Consider the following 5946-nt stretch of genomic DNA (forward strand, 5'->3'; position numbering starts at 1 on the left):
AAGGAAGGAAGGAAGGAAGGAAGGAAGGAAGGAAGGAAGGAAGGAGAGGGAGGGAGGGAGGAAAGAAATTACAGTAAAATATTTCTGAAGAACATATATACAATATACCTCAACAAAATATGAGTATACCAAATTGAACAATACATTAGAAGAATTATTTACTATGGCCAAGTTAAATTTGTTAAAGAGATGTAAAGATGGGTCAACTTTCGCAAATCAACAACATGATAAACCATGTTAACAAAATGAAGGTTAAAAGTCATGATCATCTCAATAAATGGAACAAAAATCCTCAACAAACTATTAGCACATGAGGTCAACAATACATTAGAATGATCAATCACCATTATCAAGTTAAATTTACGAAAGGGATGTAGGATGGTTCAATATTTGCAGATTAATAAACATGATAAACCATATTAACAGAATGAAGGATATAAACCATATATCTTAATAAATGCAAAAAGTAAGTTGACACAATTCAATATTTATTTATTATAAAAACTCTCAACAAAGTGACTATAGAAGAAATGTACCTCAGCATAATAAAGGCCATATATGACAAACCTAAAGCTAACATTATATTTAACTGTGAAAAGCTGAAAGCTTTCTCTCTAAAATCAGAAAAAAGACAAGAATGCCCACTCATAGAACCAGGCAAAATGGTGTAGATGATAGAAGCTTTGCTCATCCCCTCTTGCAACCACATCAAAGTTGAGATGGAAAAACAGAACAAACAGCAAGCAGAGTCACCTGGGGGTCTAGATGAATAGAAGCCCTACAACTAGAGAGAGAAATAAGAAATTATCCTGTAATGGTTGTCGGTAGGAGGAGGCAAAGATGCGAGGCTGCTGGGTCCCTAGCAGTGAGACAGAAGCTATGACAGCAGCAGCCAGTAGCTGAAGGCACCTCTTAAAGGGGCCATGTCTGCAATCGAACTTTCGTGGTGATGAACATGCTGACTCTGAGCACCAGCGCTGGGACAGTTGCATGGGGGGCATCAGGGACTCACAGGGAGACAGTGAGTTGTAAGAATGAAGGATTGAGGTGAGGCTTCCTACCGGGAAGAAGTGCTGGTGGTATCCATTGTTCCTGTTGAGCCCTCCCCTCACCCAATGTGCAGACACAGTGCCACCACAGCTGAGATGTCATCAAACTGGATAAGACATTGCTCTATCCAGAAGATTCCCTGAAACTCCGCAGCCCCCAACTCGTGGCCTCACCCAAGTCACATTTAGTTGTGTCTTTGGTGAGTCCTATGCCACTTGCTGAGCAGTGTTAATACTCACACCGGTGGCAGCTGACCTTGGTGTCTGTTGTGGCTTCTTGAGGCAACTATAATCACCGCATATGTGGATTGCTTGCTGACTCTTAACAGGTGGCCATGGAGGGTCACAGGCTTGGGCTAAATTTGGCCTGCAGCTGAACCTCTCTCAGAACTGTGTCACTGGACACCTACTGCACAAATCCACACTAATAAGACCGGAAGACTTAGGAGTTTTGCTTAGTACATAGAAACAGACACAGAAAGGCAGTCAAAATGGGAAGACAAAGAAGCAAAAACTATATGAGAGAACAGAACAAAGATCCAGGAATAATGGAGTCAAGCAATCTAACAAATACAGAGTTCAAAACACTAGTTATAAAGATGCTCAATGAATTTATGGGAAGTGTAGATTAATTCAGTCAGAACTTAATTAAGAGTAATGACATTCATGTCATAGTGGTACCTAAGGAAGGAGAACAAGAAGTTTAATATATATATATTTGAAGAAATAATGATGGAAAACTTCCCTAACCTGGTGAAGGAAATAGACATACAACCCCAGGAAGCTCAGAGAGTCCCCCAAAAAATGGTCCCAAAGAGGCCCACACTAAGACACATTATAACTAAAATTCCAAAGGTTAAATACAGAGAGAAAACCTTAAAAGCAGCAAGAGCCAAGCAATTAGTTACTTACAAGGGAAACCCCATAAGACTGACAGTTGATTTCTCAAAAGAAATTTTGTAGGACAGAAGTTCTTGGCACAAAATATTCTGTGTTGAAAACCCAGGATCTACAACAAAGAATACTTTATCCAGCAAAGCTTTCATTTAGAATAAAAGGAAAGGTAAAGAACTTTCCAGACAAAAATAAGCTAAAGGAGTTTATCGACCCCAATCCAGTATTACAGGAATTGTTAGAGAGACTTCTTTAAGAAGAAAAAAACATGTATTAAAATCATGAATAAAAAATGGTAATAACTACATATCTATCAACAAGTACCTCAAATGGAAAAGAATAATAAGTGCTCCAACCAAAAGATAGGGAGGCTGAATGGGTAAGAAAACAAGACACCTCATACGCTGCCTACAAGAGACTCACTTCAGATTAAAAGACACACGCAGACTAAAAGGAAGGGAATGGAAAAAGATATTGCCTTGACGGATTTAGAAGATATTGGGCTGAATGAAGTAAATCAGATAAAGACAAATACCACATAATTTCATGTATATGTGGAATCTAAAGCACAAAATAAACAATATCAAAAGTGGAAACAAACTCAAAGATACAGAGACTATTTTGAAGGCTACTAAATGGGAGGGCCGTGGGGGACAGTGAAAAAAGGCAAAGAATTAAGAAGTACAAATGGATAGATACAAAATAGTCATGGAGATATAAAGTGTAGCATAAGGAAAATAGTCAACAATGTTGTAAAAAATATGTAAGGAGGAAGTGGGGTACTTGATTTAGTGAGGTGATCACTTCATGAGTTATAAAGAGCTCTAATTACTATGTTGTGCAACTGAAACATATATTATTGTATGCCAACTATAATTGAAAAAATCTCATTAATTGTACAATGTTAATAAGAGAAACTAATTGTCTATTATATTTCAATAAAACCGGGGAAAAAGACAAAAAATAAAACAATGTTCACTCTCACCACTTTTATTCAACATAATATTGGAAGACTTAGCAAGAGTAATTAGCCAAAATAATAATAAAAGTTTATTATTATTATTATTATTATTATTATTGCAACTAAATTGGAAAAAAGGAAGTGAAAATGTCACTATTTGTGGACAACATGATTTTATATATAGAAAACCCTTAAACTCCACTGAAAAAGCTAGAAGTAATAAATCAAATCAGTAAAATGATAGGATACAAAATCAATATACAGAAATGTTACATTTCTATTAAGCAAGAACAAACTGTCAGAAACAGAAAGTAAGAACAAAATTTTATTTACAATGACATCAAAATAAAAATACATAGAAATAAATGTAACCAATGAATTGAAAAACCTGTACACTGAAAATGATAAGACATTGATGAAAAAATTTGAGAAAGATGCAAATACATGAAAAGATATATTGTGATCATGGATTTAAAAAAAATAATATTGTTAAAATGACCATATAGCTCAAAGCGATATATGGATTCAGTGCAATCCTCATTAAAATTCCAATGAGATCTTTGGAAACATGGCAGAGTAAGAAACATCCCCAGATCTCTCCCCTTGAAACAACAATTATCAGAACATCTAAAACTCAACAGAAAACACCCAAACTGCACAGCAGCACATCAGAGCTTGGGATCTGCACATAAGAACTACCACAGATCAGAATCCTGGGTGTCGGGCAGAGGACTGGAAGTAATAAAGAAGCTGCCTCTCCCAGCCACCGGAGCTCACTGCAGAGGAGGGGGAGGGGAGAAGAAGCGGCAAGTTCCTGTGGTGAGTTCCTGTGGCAAGTTCCTTGAACATTCCTGCATGGGATAGTAGTGAGCTCCCCATGACCTGCTGGCTGCAAAGCCCAGTCATCAGGGCAGAAAGCAGAGAAGCGGGACAGGACCACAGAAAAACAACAGCTGTTTTTTGCCAGCTGCAGTTGCAAAACCAAGGCTGAGCCACGGCCCCCAACTCCCAACCCGGAGGGCCCCTCCTCCCATATCCTCGAAACCCAAAACCACAGAGCCCCGGGGGATTCTGAGCAAAAGCTGCTGAGACTGTCACTGACACTGACAGGGACTGAAACTGAGGGTAGTGAGCATGATTAAATATCTACAAGAAAATTTAAAAAGCGTTATTAAGACTTTATAAAAAGCATCTACGGTCATGCCACCCTGAACAAAACCGATCCCATTTGATCTCAAAAGCTAAGCAGGGTCGGGCCTGGTTAGTACTTGGATGGGAGATTCTCTAGGAAGAACAGGTGCTATAGGCGTAAAAAAAAAAAAAAAGGGATTGCCAGCTGACAAGGTCCTCCCAATCTGTGAGGTTAACCAAAGGTTGCCTTGCTTAAAAAAAAAAAAAAAAAGACTTTATATGCAGCAGGTATCCAAGAGACTGAGAAGCCACCTACTGAAAAGCAAACAATAAAAATAAAATAAATAAAAAGTGCCTTCTTTGCAACAGGATAAAGAGAGACCTTTATATAATACATCTTCTTTCTGGAAAAACAGCAGAATAAATTTCCTATAATGCCCAGGTAGAGAAATAGTCCATTAAACACCATGAACAATCAAGGTGACAAGGTATCTCAAAAAGAAAGAGAAAAAAATCTCCAGAAAATAAGCTTACGGATATAGAAATATGCGATGTAAATGACAGAGACTTCAGAATGATACTTCTGAAAAAACCCAAAGAGATCCAAAACGACTCAAATCAACAATTTCAGGAATTGAAAAAACAACTAGATGAGCAGAGCAAGAAGATTGAAATCCTCAAAAAGAACCAAATAGAACTTCTGGAGATGAAGAACACACTGCAAGAGTTGAAAAATGAAATAGCAAGCTTGGGAAATAGAGCTGATCAAATGGAGGAAATGATCAGAGATATCGAAGACAGAAATCTAGAAATAAGTCAGAAGGAAGAAGAAACTGAAGAATGAAAAATAATGAAAGAGAAATATAAGAACTAACTAATACCATCAGGAGATGAAACATAAGAATAACGGGCATTACCGAAGGCGAAGAAAAGGAGAAGGGACTAGAAAACATTTTCAGACAAATAGTGGACAAGAATTTCCCAAATTTAAAGAATGAGCTGCAGCTTGGAATTCAAGAAGTCAACAGAACACCTAATTATCTCAACTCCAAAGGCCTTCACCAAGACACATTGTATTAAAATTATCAAAAATCAATGACAAAGAATTCTCAAGGCAGCCAGGGAGAAAAAACAAACAGTGACTTATAAAAGTAAACCCATTAGATTATCATAGGGCATCTCAGCGCAAACATTACAAGAGAGAAAGGAATGGAATCAAATATTTTAACTATTAAGTGAAAGAAACTACCAGCCTGGAATAATGTATCCAGCTAAGCATTCCTTTAGATATGAAGGAGAAATTAAGACTTTTAGATATACAAAAATTGAGGGAATTCTCCACTACGAGGCCTGCTCTACAGGAAATACTGAAAGGGGTCAGCTCATCTAAAACAAAATGACAAAAAAATACATAATTAAGAGTAAAGTGACTATCGGGCAAATAGAAGCAGAAGAGTGCAAAACTTACGAAGAACAGGGCATTACAATCTTAAATACTAAGAAGAGAATTGTTATAACAAGATAGTCGTGAAGGTTCCGCATACATAGAAAAAAATTGAGATAACAATAACTGAAAGGGGGGATTCAAAGATTCAAATTTGCAAAGGGGAAAGGAGATAAGGCAGATGCAGAAGAAAATGGAAAACTGCATATATTTATATATATATATATAAATATATAGTTATATATATATAACTATCCTTTACATATTCATAATAGTAACCAAATGCCAAAGATATAGAACTGAAGTATATAACATAAAACAAGAAGGACCAAAGAGAAAACCCACAAAAGCCAACTAAAATAAAGAAAACAGAAGCACAAGGACAAGGAAGCAATGGCAACACCGAGCTACCAGAAAGCAAAAGATAAAATGCCTATAAGAAGACCTCACATTTCAATAATCACCCT

The 5946-nt window shown here is 36.8% G+C and overlaps 1 pseudogene; it reads left to right on the top strand.

Moving 5' to 3' along the window:
• The first annotated feature begins 4094 nt into the window (after positions 1–4094).
• LOC111740478 lies at positions 4095–4213 on the top strand (annotated as a pseudogene).
• Positions 4214–5946: the final 1733 nt, after the last annotated feature.

Source organism: Pteropus vampyrus, unplaced genomic scaffold (genome assembly GCF_000151845.1).
Source record: "Pteropus vampyrus isolate Shadow unplaced genomic scaffold, Pvam_2.0 Scaffold63, whole genome shotgun sequence".
Classification (NCBI taxonomy): Eukaryota; Metazoa; Chordata; class Mammalia; order Chiroptera; family Pteropodidae; genus Pteropus; species Pteropus vampyrus.